At 59.6% G+C, this 21,261-nt stretch overlaps 6 non-coding genes and 2 pseudogenes across 6 annotated transcripts; all 8 read left to right on the top strand.

The window, feature by feature from the left end:
* The first annotated feature begins 2,539 nt into the window (after window positions 1–2,539).
* On the top strand, window positions 2,540–2,658 carry LOC146676245 (5S ribosomal RNA; annotated as a pseudogene).
* Window positions 2,659–4,075: 1,417 nt separating this feature from the next.
* Window positions 4,076–4,194, top strand: LOC146676246 (5S ribosomal RNA). Its single transcript, XR_014911181.1, has one exon. It is a non-coding gene; the product is annotated as a 5S ribosomal RNA (ribosomal RNA).
* A 3,120-nt stretch (window positions 4,195–7,314) lies between these two features.
* On the top strand, window positions 7,315–7,433 carry LOC146676247 (5S ribosomal RNA). Its single transcript, XR_014911182.1, has one exon. It is a non-coding gene; the product is annotated as a 5S ribosomal RNA (ribosomal RNA).
* Window positions 7,434–9,404: 1,971 nt separating this feature from the next.
* LOC146676248 (5S ribosomal RNA) lies at window positions 9,405–9,523 on the top strand. Its single transcript, XR_014911183.1, has one exon. It is a non-coding gene; the product is annotated as a 5S ribosomal RNA (ribosomal RNA).
* Window positions 9,524–11,769: 2,246 nt separating this feature from the next.
* Window positions 11,770–11,888, top strand: LOC146676249 (5S ribosomal RNA). Its single transcript, XR_014910853.1, has one exon. It is a non-coding gene; the product is annotated as a 5S ribosomal RNA (ribosomal RNA).
* Window positions 11,889–14,097: 2,209 nt separating this feature from the next.
* LOC146676250 (5S ribosomal RNA) lies at window positions 14,098–14,216 on the top strand (annotated as a pseudogene).
* A 1,689-nt stretch (window positions 14,217–15,905) lies between these two features.
* On the top strand, window positions 15,906–16,024 carry LOC146676251 (5S ribosomal RNA). The gene has a single exon (XR_014911184.1). It is a non-coding gene; the product is annotated as a 5S ribosomal RNA (ribosomal RNA).
* Window positions 16,025–19,262: 3,238 nt separating this feature from the next.
* LOC146676252 (5S ribosomal RNA) lies at window positions 19,263–19,381 on the top strand. The gene has a single exon (XR_014911185.1). It is a non-coding gene; the product is annotated as a 5S ribosomal RNA (ribosomal RNA).
* The last annotated feature ends 1,880 nt before the right edge of the window (window positions 19,382–21,261 follow it).

Below are 21,261 nucleotides of genomic sequence, written 5' to 3' on the forward strand. Positions count from 1 at the left end.
GCATTAGTTGCTATTGAGGCCAATTACACCACACCAGGGTCTGTGGCTCTTGCTCAGGCCACTTACACCACACCAGGGCCTGTGGCTCTTGCTCAGGCCACTTACACCACACCAGGGCCTGTGGCTGCTGGCTGAGGCCACTTACACCACACCAGGGCCTGTGGCTGCTGGCTGAGGCCACTTACACCACACCAGGGCGTGTGGCTGCTGGCTGAGGCCACCTACACCACACCAGGGCCTGTGGCTGCTGGCTGAGGCGACTTACACCACACCAGGGCCCTTTTGCTGCTGGCTGAGGCCACTTACACCACACCAGTGCCTGTGTCTTCTAGCTGAGGCGACTTACACCACACCAGGGCCTGTGGCTGCTGGCTGAGGCCAATTACACCACACCAGGGTCTGTGGCTCTTGCTCAGGCCACTTACACCACACCAGGGCCTGTGGCACTGGCTGAGGCCACTTACACCACACCAGGGCCTGTGGCTGCTGGCTGAGGCCACTTACACCACACCAGGGCCTGTGGCTGCTGGCTGAGGCCACTTACACCACACCAGGGCCTGTGGCTGCTGGCTGAGGCCACCTACACCACACCAGGGCCTGTGGCTGCTGGCTGAGGCCACTTACACCACACCAGGGCCCTTTTGCTGCTGGCTGAGGCCACTTACACCACACCAGTGCCTGTGTCTTCTAGCTGAGGCGACTTACACCACACCAGGGCCTGTGGCTGCTGGCTGAGGCCAATTACACCACACCAGGGTCTGTGGCTCTTGCTCAGGCCACTTACACCACACCAGGGCCTGTGGCACTGGCTGAGGCCACTTACACCACACCAGGGCCTGTGGCTGCTGGCTGAGGCCACTTACACCACACCAGGGCCTGTGGCTGCTGGCTGAGGCCACTTACACCACACCAGGGCCTGTGGCTGCTGGCTGAGGCGACTTACACCACACCAGGGCCCTTTTGCTGCTGGCTGAGGCCACTTACACCACACCAGTGCCTGTGTCTTCTAGCTGAGGCGACTTACACCACACCAGGGCCTGTGGCTGCTGGCTGAGGCCAATTACACCACACCAGGGTCTGTGGCTCTTGCTCAGGCCACTTACACCACACCAGGGCCTGTGGCACTGGCTGAGGCCACTTACACCACACCAGGGCCTGTGGCTGCTGGCTGAGGCCACTTACACCACACCAGGGCCTGTGGCTGCTGGCTGAGGCCACTTACACCACACCAGGGCCTGTGGCTGCTGGCTGAGGCCACTTACACCACACCAGGGCCTGTGGCTGCTGGCTGAGGCGACTTACACCACACCAGGGCCCTTTTGCTGCTGGCTGAGGCCACTTACACCACACCAGTGCCTGTGTCTTCTAGCTGAGGCGACTTACACCACACCAGGGCCTGTGGCTGCTGGCTGAGGCCAATTACACCACACCAGGGTCTGTGGCTCTTGCTCAGGCCACTTACACCACACCAGGGCCTGTGGCACTGGCTGAGGCCACTTACACCACACCAGGGCCTGTGGCTGCTGGCTGAGGCCACTTACACCACACCAGGGCCTGTGGCTGCTGGCTGAGGCCACTTACACCACACCAGGGCCTGTGGCTGCTGGCTGAGGCCACCTACACCACACCAGGGCCTGTGGCTGCTGGCTGAGGCCACTTACACCACACCAGGGCCCTTTTGCTGCTGGCTGAGGCCACTTACACCACACCAGTGCCTGTGTCTTCTAGCTGAGGCGACTTACACCACACCAGGGCCTGTGGCTGCTGGCTGAGGCCAATTACACCACACCAGGGCCTGTGGCACTGGCTGAGGCCACTTACACCACACCAGGGCCTGTGGCTGCTGGCTGAGGCCACTTACACCACACCAGGGCCTGTGGCTCTTGCTCAGGCCACTTACACCACACCAGGGCCTGTGGCACTGGCTGAGGCCACTTACACCACACCAGGGCCTGTGGCTGCTGGCTGAGGCCACTTACACCACACCAGGGCCTGTGGCTGCTGGCTGAGGCCACTTACACCACACCAGGGCCTGTGGCTGCTGGCTGAGGCCACCTACACCACACCAGGGCCTGTGGCTGCTGGCTGAGGCCACTTACACCACACCAGGGCCCTTTTGCTGCTGGCTGAGGCCACTTACACCACACCAGTGCCTGTGGCTTCTGGCTGAGGCGACTTACACCACACCAGGGCCTGTGGCTGCTGGCTGAGGCCACTTACACCACACCAAGGCCTGTTGCTCTTGCTCAGGCCACTCACATCACACCAGGCCCTGCGCTTCTGGCCGAGGCCATCTTCACCAAACCAGGCCCTGTGCTGCTTGCTGTGGCCATGTACAACACACCAGGCCCTGTGCTGGTTCCTGAGGCCATCTTCAACAATCCAGGGCCTGTGCTGTTGGATAAATGCCAAACTGAGCCTTTGGGTTAGGGTATTATGCAAACATGCAGGTATGGTTATAGGATTGTCTTCGTAACTTCAGGTACTTGCCACCTAATCACTTGAATCCATAAATTGAGACATTGTGCTGGAGCCAGCAGCTTACGGCCATACCACCCTGAGCACGCCCGACCTCGTCTGATCTCGGAAGCTAAGCAGGGCTGGGCTTGGTTAGTACTTGGATGGGAGACTGCCTGGGAATACCTGGTCCTGTAAGCCTTTCATTTTCATGTCATTGAACCGCTTTTGATCCAGAGAAGGGGTGTATTAAAAGACCAAAAGCAGCTGCCCATTAATGAGGGCACATTAACGACACTGCTTTTGGCTCTTTTCCAATGTCTTGTGCTGCTAGCTGATGCAACCTACACCACACAAGGGCCTGAGTGACCGGCTGGGGCCACTTACACCACATCAGGGCCTGTGGCTCTGGCTGAGGCCACTTACACCACACCAGGGCCTGTGGCTGCTGGCTGAGGCCACTTACACCACACCAGGGCCTGTGGCTGCTGGCTGAGGCCACCTACACCACACCAGGGCATTAGTTGCTATTGAGGCCAATTACACCACACCAGGGTCTGTGGCTGCTGGCTGAGGCCAATTACACCACACCAGGGTCTGTGGCTCTTGCTCAGGCCACTTACACCACACCAGGGCCTGTGGCACTGGCTGAGGCCACTTACACCACACCAGGGCCTGTGGCTGCTGGCTGAGGCCACTTACACCACACCAGTGGCTGTGGATTCTGGCTGAGGCGACTTACACCACACCAGGGCCTGTGGCTGCTGGCTGAGGCCACTTACACCACACCAGGGCCTGTGGCTCTTGCTCAGGCCACTCACATCACACCAGGCCCTGCGCTTCTGGCCGAGGCCATCTTCACCAAACCAGGCCCTGTGGTTCTTGCTCAGGCCACTTACACCACACCAGGGCCTGTGGCACTGGCTGAGGCCACTTACACCACACCAGGGCCTGTGGCTGCTGGCTGAGGCCACTTACACCACACCAGGGCCTGTGGCTGCTGGCTGAGGCCACTTACACCACACCAGGGCCTGTGGCTGCTGGCTGAGGCCACTTACACCACACCAGGGCCTGTGGCTGCTGGCTGAGGCCACTTACACCACACCAGGGCCTGTGGCTGCTGGCTGAGGCCACCTACACCACACCAGGGCCTGTGGCTGCTGGCTGAGGCCACTTACACCACACCAGGGCCCTTTTGCTGCTGGCTGAGGCCACTTACACCACACCAGTGCCTGTGGCTTCTGGCTGAGGCCACTTACACCACACCAGGCCCTGTGGCTGCTGGCTGAGGCCACTTACACCACACCAAGGCCTGTTGCTCTTGCTCAGGCCACTCACATCACACCAGGCCCTGCGCTTCTGGCCGAGGCCATCTTCACCAAACCAGGCCCTGTGCTGCTTGCTGTGGCCATGTACAACACACCAGGCCCTGTGCTGGTTCCTGAGGCCATCTTCAACAATCCAGGGCCTGTGCTGTTGGATAAATGCCAAACTGAGCCTTTGGGTTAGGGTATTATGCAAACATGCAGGTATGGTTATAGGATTGTCTTCGTAACTTCAGGTACTTGCCACCTAATCACTTGAATCCATAAATTGAGACATTGTGCTGGAGCCAGCAGCTTACGGCCATACCACCCTGAGCACGCCCGACCTCGTCTGATCTCGGAAGCTAAGCAGGGCTGGGCTTGGTTAGTACTTGGATGGGAGACTGCCTGGGAATACCTGGTGCTGTAAGCCTTTCATTTTCATGTCATTGAACCGCTTTTGATCCAGAGAAGGGGTGTATTAAAAGACCAAAAGCAGCTGCCCATTAATGAGGGCACATTAACGACACTGCTTTTGGCTCTTTTCCAATGTCTTGTGCTGCTAGCTGATGCAACCTACACCACACAAGGGCCTGAGTGACCGGCTGGGGCCACTTACACCACATCAGGGCCTGTGGCTCTGGCTGAGGCCACTTACACCACACCAGGGCCTGTGGCTGCTGGCTGAGGCCACTTACACCACACCAGGGCCTGTGGCTGCTGGCTGAGGCCACCTACACCACACCTGGGCATTAGTTGCTATTGAGGCCAATTACACCACACCAGGGTCTGTGGCTCTTGCTCAGGCCACTTACACCACACCAGGGCCTGTGGCTCTTGCTCAGGCCACTTACACCACACCAGGGCCTGTGGCACTGGCTGAGGCCACTTACACCACACCAGGGCCTGTGGCTGCTGGCTGAGGCCACCTACACCACACCGGGGCCTGTGGCTGCTGGCTGAGGCCACTTACACCACACCAGGGCCCTTTTGCTGCTGGCTGAGGCCACTTACACCACACCAGGGCCTGTGGCTGCTGGCTGAGGCCACTTACACCACACCAGGGCCTGTGGCTGCTGGCTGAGGCCACTTACACCACACCAGGGCCTGTGGCTGCTGGCTGAGGCCACCTACACCACACCAGGGCCTGTGGCTGCTGGCTGAGGCCACCTACACCACACCAGGGCATTAGTTGCTATTGAGGCCAATTACACCACACCAGGGTCTGTGGCTCTTGCTCAGGCAAGTTACATCACAACAGGGCCTGTGGCTGCTGCCTGAGGCCACATACACCACACCAGGGCCTTAGTTGCTATTGAGGCCAATTACACCACACCAGGGTCTGTGGCTCTTGCTCAGGCCACTTACACCACACCAGGGCCTGTGGCACTGGCTGAGGCCACTTACACCACACCAGGGCCTGTGGCTGCTGGCTGAGGCCACCTACACCACACCAGGGCCTGTGGCTGCTGGCTGAGGCCACTTACACCACACCAGGGCCCTTTTGCTGCTGGCTGAGGCCACTTACACCACACCAGTGCCTGTGGCTTCTGGCTGAGGCTCCTTACACCACACCAGGGCCTGTGGCTGCTGGCTGAGGCCACTTACACCACACCAGGGCCTGTGGCTCTTGCTCAGGCCACTTACACCACACCAGGGCCTGTGGCTCTTGCTCAGGCCACTTACACCACACCAGGGCCTGTGGCTCTTGCTCAGGCCAATTACACCACACCAGGGCCTGTGGCTGCTGGCTGAGGCCACTTACACCACACCAGGGCCTGTGGCTGCTGGCTGAGGCCAATTACACCACACCAGGGTCTGTGGCTCTTGCTCAGGCCACTTACACCACACCAGGGCCTGTGGCACTGGCTGAGGCCACTTACACCACACCAGGGCCTGTGGCTCTGGCTGAGGCCACTTACACCACACCAGGGCCTGTGGCTGCTGGCTGAGGCCACTTACACCACACCAGGGCCTGTGGCTGCTGGCTGAGGCCACCTACACAACACCAGGGCATTAGTTGCTATTGAGGCCAATTACACCACACCAGGGTCTGTGGCTCTTGCTCAGGCCACTTACACCACACCAGGGCCTGTGGCTCTTGCTCAGGCCACTTACACCACACCAGGGCCTGTGGCACTGGCTGAGGCCACTTACACCACACCAGGGCCTGTGGCTGCTGGCTGAGGCCACTTACACCACACCAGGGCCTGTGGCTCCTGGCTGAGGCCACTTACACCACACCAGGGCCTGTGGCTGCTGGCTGAGGCCACTTACACCACACCAGGGCCTGTGGCTGCTGGCTGAGGCCACCTACACCACACCAGGGCCTGTGGCTGCTGGCTGAGGCGACTTACACCACACCAGGGCCCTTTTGCTGCTGGCTGAGGCCACTTACACCACACCAGTGCCTGTGGCTTCTGGCTGAGGCGACTTACACCACACCAGTGCCTGTGGCTGCTGGCTGAGGCCAATTACACCACACCAGGGTCTGTGGCTCTTGCTCAGGCCACTTACACCACACCAGGGCCTGTGGCACTGGCTGAGGCCACTTACACCACACCAGGGCCTGTGGCTGCTGGCTGAGGCCACTTACACCACACCAGGGCCTGTGGCTGCTGGCTGAGGCCACTTACACCACACCAGGGCCTGTGGCTGCTGGCTGAGGCCACCTACACCACACCAGGGCCTGTGGCTGCTGGCTGAGGCCACTTAGACCACACCAGGGCCCTTTTGCTGCTGGCCAAGGCCATCTTCACCAAACCAGGCCCTGTGGTTCTTGCTCAGGCCACTTACACCACACCAGGGCCTTATTTGGTATTGAGGCCACTTACACCACACCAGGGCCTGTGGCTCTGGCTTAGGCCACTTACACCACACCAGGGCCTGTGGCACTTGCTCAGGCCACTTACACCACACCAGGGCCTGTGGCTGCTGGCTGAGGCCACTTACACCACACCAGGGCCCTTTTGCTGCTGGCTGAGGCCACTTACACCACACCAGGGCCTGTGGCTGCTGGCTGAGGCCACTTACACCACACCAGGGCCTGTGGCTGCTGGCTGAGGCCACTTACACCACACCAGGGCCTGTGGCTGCTGGCTGAGGCCACTTACACCACACCAGGGCCCTTTTGCTGCTGGCTGAGGCCACTTACACCACACCAGTGCCTGTGGCTTCTGGCTGAGGCGACTTACACCACACCAGGGCCTGTGGCTGCTGGTTGAGGCCACTTACACCACACCAAGGCCTGTTGCTCTTGCTCAGGCCACTCACATCACACCAGGCCCTGCGCTTCTGGCCGAGGCCATCTTCACCAAACCAGGCCCTGTGCTGCTTGCTGTGGCCATGTACAACACACCAGGCCCTGTGCTGGTTCCTGAGGCCATCTTCAACAATCCAGGGCCTGTGCTGTTGGATAAATGCCAAACTGAGCCTTTGGGTTAGGGTATTATGCAAACATGCAGGTATGGTTATAGGATTGTCTTCGTAACTTCAGGTACTTGCCACCTAATCACTTGAATCCATAAATTGAGACATTGTGCTGGAGCCAGCAGCTTACGGCCATACCACCCTGAGCACGCCCGACCTCGTCTGATCTCGGAAGCTAAGCAGGGCTGGGCTTGGTTAGTACTTGGATGGGAGACTGCCTGGGAATACCTGGTGCTGTAAGCCTTTCATTTTCATGTCATTGAACCGCTTTTGATCCAGAGAAGGGGTGTATTGAAAGACCAAAAGCAGCTGCCCATTAATGAGGGCACATTAACGACACTGCTTTTGGCTCTTTTCCAATGTCTTGTGCTGCTAGCTGATGCAACCTACACCACACAAGGGCCTGAGTGACCGGCTGGGGCCACTTACACCACATCAGGGCCTGTGGCTCTGGCTGAGGCCACTTACACCACACCAGGGCCTGTGGCTGCTGGCTGAGGCCACTTACACCACACCAGGGCCTGTGGCTGCTGGCTGAGGCCACCTACACCACACCAGGGCATTAGTTGCTATTGAGGCCAATTACACCACACCAGGGTCTGTGGCTCTTGCTCAGGCCACTTACACCACACCAGGGCCTCTGGCTCTTGCTCAGGCCACTTACACCACACCAGGGCCTGTGGCACTGGCTGAGGCCACTTACACCACACCAGGGCCTGTGGCTGCTGGCTGAGGCCACTTACACCACACCAGGGCCTGTGGCTGCTGGCTGAGGCCACTTACACCACACCAGGGCCTGTGGCTGCTGGCTGAGGCCACCTACACCACACCAGGGCCTGTGGCTGCTGGCTGAGGCGACTTAAACCACACCAGGGCCCTTTTGCTGCTGGCTGAGGCCACTTACACCACACCAGTGCCTGTGGCTTCTGGCTGAGGCGACTTACACCACACCAGGGCCTGTGGCTGCTGGCTGAGGCCAATTACACCACACCAGGGTCTGTGGCTCTTGCTCAGGCCACTTACACCACACCAGGGCCTGTGGCTGCTGGCTGAGGCCACTTACACCACACCAGGGCCTGTGGCTGCTGGCTGAGGCCACCTACACCACACCAGGGCCTGTGGCTGCTGGCTGAGGCCACTTACACCACACCAGGGCCCTTTTGCTGCTGGCTGAGGCCACTTACACCACACCAGTGCCTGTGGCTTCTGGCTGAGGCGACTTACACCACACCAGGGCCTGTGGCTGCTGGCTGAGGCCACTTACACCACACCAGTGCCTGTGGCTTCTGGCTGAGGCCACTTACACCACACCAGGGCCTGTGGCTGCTGGCTGAGGCCAATTACACCACACCAGGGTCTGTGGCTCTTGCTCAGGCCACTTACACCACACCAGGGCCTGTGGCACTGGCTGAGGCCACTTACACCACACCAGGGCCTGTGGCTGCTGGCTGAGGCCACTTACACCACACCAGTGGCTGTGGATTCTGGCTGAGGCGACTTACACCACACCAGGGCCTGTGGCTGCTGGCTGAGGCCACTTACACCACACCAGGGCCTGTGGCTCTTGCTCAGGCCACTCACATCACACCAGGCCCTGCGCTTCTGGCCGAGGCCATCTTCACCAAACCAGGCCCTGTGGTTCTTGCTCAGGCCACTTACACCACACCAGGGCCTTATTTGCTATTGAGGCCACTTACACCACACCAGGGCCTGTGGCTCTGGCTTAGGCCACTTACACCACACCAGGGCCTGTGGCACTTGCTCAGGCCACTTACACCACACCAGGGCCTGTGGCTGCTGGCTGAGGCCACTTACACCACACCAGGGCCTGTGGCTCTTGCTCAGGCCACTTACACCACACCAGGGCCTGTGGCACTGGCTGAGGCCACTTAGACCACACCAGGGCCTGTGGCTGCTGGCTGAGGCCACTTACACCAAACCAGGGCCTGTGGCTGCTTGCTGAGGCCATCTTCACCAAACCAGGCCCTGTGCTGCTTGCTGTGGCCATGTAAAACACACCAGGTCCTGTGCTGGTTCTTGAGGCCATCTTCAACAATCCAGGGCCTGTGCTGTTGGATAAATGCCAAACTGAGCCTTTGGGTTAGGGTATTATGCAAACATGCAGGTATGGTTATAGGATTGTCTTCGTAACTTCAGGTACTTGCCACCTAATCACTTGAATCCATAAATTGAGACATTGTGCTGGGGCCAGCAGCTTACGGCCATACCACCCTGAGCACGCCCGACCTCGTCTGATCTCGGAAGCTAAGCAGGGCTGGGCTTGGTTAGTACTTGGATGGGAGACTGCCTGGGAATACCTGGTGCTGTAAGCCTTTCATTTTCATGTCATTGAACCGCTTTTGATCCAGAGAAGGGGTGTATTAAAAGACCAAAAGCAGCTCCCCATTAATGAGGGCACATTAACGACATTGCTTTTGGCTCTTTTCCAATGTCTTGTGCTGCTAGCTGATGCCACCTACACCACACCAGGGCCTGAGTGACCGGCTGGGGCCACTTACACCACATCAGGGCCTGTGGCTCTGGCTGAGGCCACTTACACCACACCAGGGCCTGTGGCTGCTGGCTGAGGCCACTTACACCACACCAGGGCCTGTGGCTGCTGGCTGAGGCCACCTACACCACACCAGGGCATTAGTTGCTATTGAGGCCAATTACACCACACCAGGGTCTGTGGCTCTTGCTCAGGCAAGTTACATCACAACAGGGCCTGTGGCTGCTGCCTGAGGCCACATACACCACACCAGGGCCTTAGTTGCTATTGAGGCCAATTACACCACACCAGGGTCTGTGGCTCTTGCTCAGGCCACTTACACCACACCAGGGCCTGTGGCACTGGCTGAGGCCACTTACACCACACCAGGGCCTGTGGCTGCTGGCTGAGGCCACCTACACCACACCAGGGCCTGTGGCTGCTGGCTGAGGCGACTTACACCACACCAGGGCCCTTTTGCTGCTGGCTGAGGCCACTTACACCACACCAGTGCCTGTGGCTTCTGGCTGAGGCTACTTACACCACACCAGGGCCTGTGGCTGCTGGCTGAGGCCACTTACACCACACCAGGGCCTGTGGCTCTTGCTCAGGCCACTTACACCACACCAGGGCCTGTGGCTCTTGCTCAGGCCACTTACACCACACCAGGGCCTGTGGCTCTTGCTCAGGCCACTTACACCACACCAGGGCCTGTGGCTCTTGCTCAGGCCACTTACACCACACCAGGGCCTGTGGCTGCTGGCTGAGGCCACTTACACCACACCAGGGCCTGTGGCTGCTGGCTGAGGCCAATTACACCACACCAGGGTCTGTGGCTCTTGCTCAGGCCACTTACACCACACCAGGGCCTGTGGCACTGGCTGAGGCCACTTACACCACACCAGGGCCTGTGGCTCTGGCTGAGGCCACTTACACCACACCAGGGCCTGTGGCTGCTGGCTGAGGCCACTTACACCACACCAGGGCCTGTGGCTGCTGGCTGAGGCCACCTACACAACACCAGGGCATTAGTTGCTATTGAGGCCAATTACACCACACCAGGGTCTGTGGCTCTTGCTCAGGCCACTTACACCACACCAGGGCCTGTGGCTCTTGCTCAGGCCACTTACACCACACCAGGGCCTGTGGCACTGGCTGAGGCCACTTACACCACACCAGGGCCTGTGGCTGCTGGCTGAGGCCACTTACACCACACCAGGGCCTGTGGCTGCTGGCTGAGGCCACTTACACCACACCAGGGCCTGTGGCTGCTGGCTGAGGCCACCTACACCACACCAGGGCCCTTTTGCTGCTGGCTGAGGCCACTTACACCACACCAGTGCCTGTGGCTTCTGGCTGAGGCGACTTACACCACACCAGGGCCTGTGGCTGCTGGCTGAGGCCAATTACACCACACCAGGGTCTGTGGCTCTTGCTCAGGCCACTTACACCACACCAGGGCCTGTGGCACTGGCTGAGGCCACTTACACCACACCAGGGCCTGTGGCTGCTGGCTGAGGCCACTTACACCACACCAGGGCCTGTGGCTGCTGGCTGAGGCCACTTACACCACACCAGGGCCTGTGGCTGCTGGCTGAGGCCACCTACACCACACCAGGGCCTGTGGCTGCTGGCTGAGGCCACTTAGACCACACCAGGGCCCTTTTGCTGCTGGCCAAGGCCATCTTCACCACACCAGGGCCTGTGGCTCTTGCTCAGGCCACTTACACCACACCAGGGCCTGTGGCACTGACTGAGGCCACTTAGACCACACCAGGGCCTGTGGCTGCTGGCTGAGGCCACTTACACCAAACCAGGGCCTGTGGCTGCTTGCTGAGGCCATCTTCACCAAACCAGGCCCTGTGCTGCTTGCTGTGGCCATGTAAAACACACCAGGTCCTGTGCTGGTTCTTGAGGCCATCTTCAACAATCCAGGGCCTGTGCTGTTGGATAAATGCCAAACTGAGCCTTTGGGTTAGGGTATTATGCAAACATGCAGGTATGGTTATAGGATTGTCTTCGTAACTTCAGGTACTTGCCACCTAATCACTTGAATCCATAAATTGCGACATTGTGCTGCGGCCAGCAGCTTACGGCCATACCACACTGAGCACGCCCGACCTCGTCTGATCTCGGAAGCTAAGCAGGGCTGGGCTTGGTTAGTACTTGGATGGGAGACTGCCTGGGAATACCTGGTGCTGTAAGCCCTTCATTTTCATGTCATTGAACCGCTTTTGATCCAGAGAAGGGGTGTATTAAAAGACCAAAAGCAGCTGCCCATTAATGAGGGCACATTAACGACACTGCTTTTGGCTCTTTTCCAATGTCTTGTGCTGCTAGCTGATGCAACCTACACCACACAAGGGCCTGAGTGACCGGCTGGGGCCACTTACACCACATCAGGGCCTGTGGCTCTGGCTGAGGCCACTTACACCACACCAGGGCCTGTGGCTGCTGGCTGAGGCCACTTACACCACACCAGGGCCTGTGGCTGCTGGCTGAGGCCACCTACACCACACCAGGGCATTAGTTGCTATTGAGGCCAATTACACCACACCAGGGTCTGTGGCTCTTGCTCAGGCAAGTTACATCACAACAGGGCCTGTGGCTGCTGCCTGAGGCCACATACACCACACCAGGGCATTAGTTGCTATTGAGGCCAATTACACCACACCAGGGTCTGTGGCTCTTGCTCAGGCCACTTACACCACACCAGGGCCTGTGGCTCTTGCTCAGGCCACTTACACCACACCAGGGCCTGTGGCTGCTGGCTGAGGCCACTTACACCACACCAGGGCCTGTGGCTGCTGGCTGAGGCCACTTACACCACACCAGGGCGTGTGGCTGCTGGCTGAGGCCACCTACACCACACCAGGGCCTGTGGCTGCTGGCTGAGGCGACTTACACCACACCAGGGCCCTTTTGCTGCTGGCTGAGGCCACTTACACCACACCAGTGCCTGTGTCTTCTAGCTGAGGCGACTTACACCACACCAGGGCCTGTGGCTGCTGGCTGAGGCCAATTACACCACACCAGGGTCTGTGGCTCTTGCTCAGGCCACTTACACCACACCAGGGCCTGTGGCACTGGCTGAGGCCACTTACACCACACCAGGGCCTGTGGCTGCTGGCTGAGGCCACTTACACCACACCAGGGCCTGTGGCTGCTGGCTGAGGCCACTTACACCACACCAGGGCCTGTGGCTGCTGGCTGAGGCCACCTACACCACACCAGGGCCTGTGGCTGCTGGCTGAGGCCACTTACACCACACCAGGGCCCTTTTGCTGCTGGCTGAGGCCACTTACACCACACCAGTGCCTGTGTCTTCTAGCTGAGGCGACTTACACCACACCAGGGCCTGTGGCTGCTGGCTGAGGCCAATTACACCACACCAGGGTCTGTGGCTCTTGCTCAGGCCACTTACACCACACCAGGGCCTGTGGCACTGGCTGAGGCCACTTACACCACACCAGGGCCTGTGGCTGCTGGCTGAGGCCACTTACACCACACCAGGGCCTGTGGCTGCTGGCTGAGGCCACTTACACCACACCAGGGCCTGTGGCTGCTGGCTGAGGCCACCTACACCACACCAGGGCCTGTGGCTGCTGGCTGAGGCCACTTACACCACACCAGGGCCCTTTTGCTGCTGGCTGAGGCCACTTACACCACACCAGTGCCTGTGGCTTCTGGCTGAGGCGACTTACACCACACCAGGGCCTGTGGCTGCTGGCTGAGGCCACTTACACCACACCAAGGCCTGTTGCTCTTGCTCAGGCCACTCACATCACACCAGGCCCTGCGCTTCTGGCCGAGGCCATCTTCACCAAACCAGGCCCTGTGGTTCTTGCTCAGGCCACTTACACCACACCAGGGCCTTATTTGCTATTGAGGCCACTTACACCACACCAGGGCCTGTGGCTCTGGCTTAGGCCACTTACACCACACCAGGGCCTGTGGCACTTGCTCAGGCCACTTACACCACACCAGGGCCTGTGGCTGCTGGCTGAGGCCACTTACACCACACCAGGGCCTGTGGCTCTTGCTCAGGCCACTTACACCACACCAGGGCCTGTGGCACTGGCTGAGGCCACTTAGACCACACCAGGGCCTGTGGCTGCTGGCTGAGGCCACTTACACCAAACCAGGGCCTGTGGCTGCTTGCTGAGGCCATCTTCACCAAACCAGGCCCTGTGCTGCTTGCTGTGGCCATGTACAACACACCAGGCCCTGTGCTGGTTCCTGAGGCCATCTTCAACAATCCAGGGCCTGTGCTGTTGGATAAATGCCAAACTGAGCCTTTGGGTTAGGGTATTATGCAAACATGCAGGTATGGTTATAGGATTGTCTTCGTAACTTCAGGTACTTGCCACCTAATCACTTGAATCCATAAATTGAGACATTGTGCTGGAGCCAGCAGCTTACGGCCATACCACCCTGAGCACGCCCGACCTCGTCTGATCTCGGAAGCTAAGCAGGGCTGGGCTTGGTTAGTACTTGGATGGGAGACTGCCTGGGAATACCTGGTCCTGTAAGCCTTTCATTTTCATGTCATTGAACCGCTTTTGATCCAGAGAAGGGGTGTATTAAAAGACCAAAAGCAGCTGCCCATTAATGAGGGCACATTAACGACACTGCTTTTGGCTCTTTTCCAATGTCTTGTGCTGCTAGCTGATGCAACCTACACCACACAAGGGCCTGAGTGACCGGCTGGGGCCACTTACACCACATCAGGGCCTGTGGCTCTGGCTGAGGCCACTTACACCACACCAGGGCCTGTGGCTGCTGGCTGAGGCCACTTACACCACACCAGGGCCTGTGGCTGCTGGCTGAGGCCACCTACACCACACCAGGGCATTAGTTGCTATTGAGGCCAATTACACCACACCAGGGTCTGTGGCTGCTGGCTGAGGCCAATTACACCACACCAGGGTCTGTGGCTCTTGCTCAGGCCACTTACACCACACCAGGGCCTGTGGCACTGGCTGAGGCCACTTACACCACACCAGGGCCTGTGGCTGCTGGCTGAGGCCACTTACACCACACCAGTGGCTGTGGATTCTGGCTGAGGCGACTTACACCACACCAGGGCCTGTGGCTGCTGGCTGAGGCCACTTACACCACACCAGGGCCTGTGGCTCTTGCTCAGGCCACTCACATCACACCAGGCCCTGCGCTTCTGGCCGAGGCCATCTTCACCAAACCAGGCCCTGTGGTTCTTGCTCAGGCCACTTACACCACACCAGGGCCTGTGGCACTGGCTGAGGCCACTTACACCACACCAGGGCCTGTGGCTGCTGGCTGAGGCCACTTACACCACACCAGTGGCTGTGGATTCTGGCTGAGGCGACTTACACCACACCAGGGCCTGTGGCTGCTGGCTGAGGCCACTTACACCACACCAGGGCCTGTGGCTGCTGGCTGAGGCCACTTACACCACACCAGTGGCTGTGGATTCTGGCTGAGGCGACTTACACCACACCAGGGCCTGTGGCTGCTGGCTGAGGCCACTTACACCACACCAGGGCCTGTGGCTCTTGCTCAGGCCACTCACATCACACCAGGCCCTGCGCTTCTGGCCGAGGCCATCTTCACCAAACCAGGCCCTGTGGTTCTTGCTCAGGCCACTTACACCACACCAGGGCCTTATTTGCTATTGAGGCCACTTACACCACACCAGGGCCTGTGGCTCTGGCTTAGGCCACTTACACCACACCAGGGCCTGTGGCACTTGCTCAGGCCACTTACACCACACCAGGGCCTGTGGCTGCTGGCTGAGGCCACTTACACCACACCAGGGCCTGTGGCTCTTGCTCAGGCCACTTACACCACACCAGGGCCTGTGGCACTGGCTGAGGCCACTTAGACCACACCAGGGCCTGTGGCTGCTGGCTGAGGCCACTTACACCACACCAGGGCCAGTGGCTGCTGGCTGAGGCCACTTACACCAAACCAGGGCCTGTGGCTGCTTGCTGAGGCCATCTTCACCAAACCAGGCCCTGTGCTGCTTGCTGTGGCCATGTAAAACACACCAGGTCCTGTGCTGGTTCTTGAGGCCATCTTCAACAATCCAGGGCCTGTGCTGTTGGATAAATGCCAAACTGAGCCTTTGGGTTAGGGTATTATGCAAACATGCAGGTATGGTTATAGGATTGTCTTCGTAACTTCAGGTACTTGCCACCTAATCACTTGAATCCATAAATTGAGACATTGTGCTGGGGCCAGCAGCTTACGGCCATACCACCCTGAGCACGCCCGACCTCGTCTGATCTCGGAAGCTAAGCAGGGCTGGGCTTGGTTAGTACTTGGATGGGAGACTGCCTGGGAATACCTGGTGCTGTAAGCCTTTCATTTTCATGTCATTGAACCGCTTTTGATCCAGAGAAGGGGTGTATTAAAAGACCAAAAGCAGCTCCCCATTAATGAGGGCACATTAACGACATTGCTTTTGGCTCTTTTCCAATGTCTTGTGCTGCTAGCTGATGCCACCTACACCACACCAGGGCCTGAGTGACCGGCTGGGGCCACTTACACCACATCAGGGCCTGTGGCTCTGGCTGAGGCCACTTACACCACACCAGGGCCTGTGGCTGCTGGCTGAGGCCACTTACACCACACCAGGGCCTGTGGCTGCTGGCTGAGGCCACCTACACCACACCAGGGCATTAGTTGCTATTGAGGCCAATTACACCACACCAGGGTCTGTGGCTCTTGCTCAGGCAAGTTACATCACAACAGGGCCTGTGGCTGCTGCCTGAGGCCACATACACCACACCAGGGCCTTAGTTGCTATTGAGGCCAATTACACCACACCAGGGTCTGTGGCTCTTGCTCAGGCCACTTACACCACACCAGGGCCTGTGGCACTGGCTGAGGCCACTTACACCACACCAGGGCCTGTGGCTGCTGGCTGAGGCCACCTACACCACACCAGGGCCTGTGGCTGCTGGCTGAGGCGACTTACACCACACCAGGGCCCTTTTGCTGCTGGCTGAGGCCACTTACACCACACCAGTGCCTGTGGCTTCTGGCTGAGGCTACTTACACCACACCAGGGCCTGTGGCTGCTGGCTGAGGCCACTTACACCACACCAGGGCCTGTGGCTCTTGCTCAGGCCACTTACACCACACCAGGGCCTGTGGCTCTTGCTCAGGCCACTTACACCACACCAGGGCCTGTGGCTCTTGCTCAGGCCACTTACACCACACCAGGGCCTGTGGCTGCTGGCTGAGGCCACTTACACCACACCAGGGCCTGTGGCTGCTGGCTGAGGCCAATTACACCACACCAGGGTCTGTGGCTCTTGCTCAGGCCACTTACACCACACCAGGGCCTGTGGCACTGGCTGAGGCCACTTACACCACACCAGGGCCTGTGGCTCTGGCTGAGGCCACTTACACCACACCAGGGCCTGTGGCTGCTGGCTGAGGCCACTTACACCACACCAGGGCCTGTGGCTGCTGGCTGAGGCCACCTACACAACACCAGGGCATTAGTTGCTATTGAGGCCAATTACACCACACCAGGGTCTGTGGCTCTTGCTCAGGCCACTTACACCACACCAGGGCCTGTGGCTCTTGCTCAGGCCACTTACACCACACCAGGGCCTGTGGCACTGGCTGAGGCCACTTACACCACACCAGGGCCTGTGGCTGCTGGCTGAGGCCACTTACACCACACCAGGGCCTGTGGCTGCTGGCTGAGGCCACTTACACCACACCAGGGCCTGTGGCTGCTGGCTGAGGCCACCTACACCACACCAGGGCCCTTTTGCTGCTGGCTGAGGCCACTTACACCACACCAGTGCCTGTGGCTTCTGGCTGAGGCGACTTACACCACACCAGGGCCTGTGGCTGCTGGCTGAGGCCAATTACACCACACCAGGGTCTGTGGCTCTTGCTCAGGCCACTTACACCACACCAGGGCCTGTGGCACTGGCTGAGGCCACTTACACCACACCAGGGCCTGTGGCTGCTGGCTGAGGCCACTTACACCACACCAGGGCCTGTGGCTGCTGGCTGAGGCCACCTACACCACACCAGGGCATTAGTTGCTATTGAGGCCAATTACACCACACCAGGGTCTGTGGCTCTTGCTCAGGCAAGTTACATCACAACAGGACCTGTGGCTGCTGCCTGAGGCCACATACACCACACCAGGGCATTAGTTGCTATTGAGGCCAATTACACCACACCAGGGTCTGTGGCTCTTGCTCAGGCCACTTACACCACACCAGGGCCTGTGGCTCTTGCTCAGGCCACTTACACCACACCAGGGCCTGTGGCTGCTGGCTGAGGCCACTTACACCACACCAGGGCCTGTGGCTGCTGGCTGAGGCCACTTACACCACACCAGGGCGTGTGGCTGCTGGCTGAGGCCACCTACACCACACCAGGGCCTGTGGCTGCTGGCTGAGGCGACTTACACCACACCAGGGCCCTTTTGCTGCTGGCTGAGGCCACTTACACCACACCAGTGCCTGTGTCTTCTAGCTGAGGCGACTTACACCACACCAGGGCCTGTGGCTGCTGGCTGAGGCCAATTACACCACACCAGGGTCTGTGGCTCTTGCTCAGGCCACTTACACCACACCAGGGCCTGTGGCACTGGCTGAGGCCACTTACACCACACCAGGGCCTGTGGCTGCTGGCTGAGGCCACTTACACCACACCAGGGCCTGTGGCTGCTGGCTGAGGCCACTTACACCACACCAGGGCCTGTGGCTGCTGGCTGAGGCCACCTACACCACACCAGGGCCTGTGGCTGCTGGCTGAGGCCACTTACACCACACCAGGGCCCTTTTGCTGCTGGCTGAGGCCACTTACACCACACCAGTGCCTGTGTCTTCTAGCTGAGGCGACTTACACCACACCAGGGCCTGTGGCTGCTGGCTGAGGCCAATTACACCACACCAGGGTCTGTGGCTCTTGCTCAGGCCACTTACACCACACCAGGGCCTGTGGCACTGGCTGAGGCCACTTACACCACACCAGGGCCTGTGGCTGCTGGCTGAGGCCACTTACACCACACCAGGGCCTGTGGCTGCTGGCTGAGGCCACTTACACCACACCAGGGCCTGTGGCTGCTGGCTGAGGCCACCTACACCACACCAGGGCCTGTGGCTGCTGGCTGAGGCCACTTACACCACACCAGGGCCCTTTTGCTGCTGGCTGAGGCCACTTACACCACACCAGTGCCTGTGGCTTCTGGCTGAGGCGACTTACACCACACCAGGGCCTGTGGCTGCTGGCTGAGGCCACTTACACCACACCAAGGCCTGTTGCTCTTGCTCAGGCCACTCACATCACACCAGGCCCTGCGCTTCTGGCCGAGGCCATCTTCACCAAACCAGGCCCTGTGCTGCTTGCTGTGGCCATGTACAACACACCAGGCCCTGTGCTGGTTCCTGAGGCCATCTTCAACAATCCAGGGCCTGTGCTGTTGGATAAATGCCAAACTGAGCCTTTGGGTTAGGGTATTATGCAAACATGCAGGTATGGTTATAGGATTGTCTTCGTAACTTCAGGTACTTGCCACCTAATCACTTGAATCCATAAATTGAGACATTGTGCTGGAGCCAGCAGCTTACGGCCATACCACCCTGAGCACGCCCGACCTCGTCTGATCTCGGAAGCTAAGCAGGGCTGGGCTTGGTTAGTACTTGGATGGGAGACTGCCTGGGAATACCTGGTGCTGTAAGCCTTTCATTTTCATGTCATTGAACCGCTTTTGATCCAGAGAAGGGGTGTATTAAAAGACCAAAAGCAGCTGCCCATTAATGAGGGCACATTAACGACACTGCTTTTGGCTCTTTTCCAATGTCTTGTGCTGCTAGCTGATGCAACCTACACCACACAAGGGCCTGAGTGACCGGCTGGGGCCACTTACACCACATCAGGGCCTGTGGCTCTGGCTGAGGCCACTTACACCACACCAGGGCCTGTGGCTGCTGGCTGAGGCCACTTACACCACACCAGGGCCTGTGGCTGCTGGCTGAGGCCACCTACACCACACCAGGGCATTAGTTGCTATTGAGGCCAATTACACCACACCAGGGTCTGTGGCTCTTGCTCAGGCAAGTTACACCACACCAGGGCCTCTGGCTCTTGCTCAGGCCACTTACACCACACCAGGGCCTGTGGCACTGGCTGAGGGCACTTACACCACACCAGGGCCTGTGGCTGCTGGCTGAGGCCACTTACACCACACCAGGGCCTGTGGCTGCTGGCTGAGGCCACTTACACCACACCAGGGCCTGTGGCTGCTGGCTGAGGCCACCTACACCACACCAGGGCCTGTGGCTGCTGGCTGAGGCGACTTAAACCACACCAGGGCCCTTTTGCTGCTGGCTGAGGCCACTTACACCACACCAGTGCCTGTGGCTTCTGGCTGAGGCGACTTACACCACACCAGGGCCTGTGGCTGCTGGCTGAGGCCAATTACACCACACCAGGGTCTGTGGCTCTTGCTCAGGCCACTTACACCACACCAGGGCCTGTGGCACTGGCTGAGGCCACTTACACCACACCAGGGCCTGTGGCTGCTGGCTGAGGCCACTTACACCACACCAGGGCCTGTGGCTGCTGGCTGAGGCCACCTACACCACACCAGGGCCTGTGGCTGCTGGCTGAGGCCACTTACACCACACCAGGGCCCTTTTGCTGCTGGCTGAGGCCACTTACACCACACCAGTGCCTGTGGCTTCTGGCTGAGGCGACTTACACCACACCAGGGCCTGTGGCTGCTGGCTGAGGCCACTTACACCACACCAGTGCCTGTGGCTTCTGGCTGAGGCCACTTACACCACACCAGGGCCTGTGGCTGCTGGCTGAGGCCAATTACACCACACCAGGGTCTGTGGCTCTTGCTCAGGCCACTTACACCACACCAGGGCCTGTGGCACTGGCTGAGGCCACTTACACCACACCAGGGCCTGTGGCTGCTGGCTGAGGCCACTTACACCACACCAGTGGCTGTGGATTCTGGCTGAGGCGACTTACACCACACCAGGGCCTGTGGCTGCTGGCTGAGGCCACTTACACCACACCAGGGCCTGTGGCTCTTGCTCAGGCCACTCACATCACACCAGGCCCTGCGCTTCTGGCCGAGGCCATCTTCACCAAACCAGGCCCTGTGGTTCTTGCTCAGGCCACTTACACCACACCAGGGCCTTATTTGCTATTGAGGCCACTTACACCACACCAGGGCCTGTGGCTCTGGCTTAGGCCACTTACACCACACCAGGGCCTGTGGCACTTGCTCAGGCCACTTACACCACACCAGGGCCTGTGGCTGCTGGCTGAGGCCACTTACACCACACCAGGGCCTGTGGCTCTTGCTCAGGCCACTTACACCACACCAGGGCCTGTGGCACTGGCTGAGGCCACTTAGACCACACCAGGGCCTGTGGCTGCTGGCTGAGGCCACTTACACCACACCAAGGCCTGTTGCTCTTGCTCAGGCCACTCACATCACACCAGGCCCTGCGCTTCTGGCCGAGGCCATCTTCACCAAACCAGGCCCTGTGCTGCTTGCTGTGGCCATGTACAACACACCAGGCCCTGTGCTGGTTCCTGAGGCCA

The sequence above is a fragment of the Rhamphochromis longiceps genome, linkage group LG3 (assembly GCF_057381845.1).
Source record: "Rhamphochromis longiceps isolate RC_006_pf linkage group LG3, R_longiceps_female_GT1.1, whole genome shotgun sequence".
Taxonomy (NCBI): Eukaryota; Metazoa; Chordata; class Actinopteri; order Cichliformes; family Cichlidae; genus Rhamphochromis; species Rhamphochromis longiceps.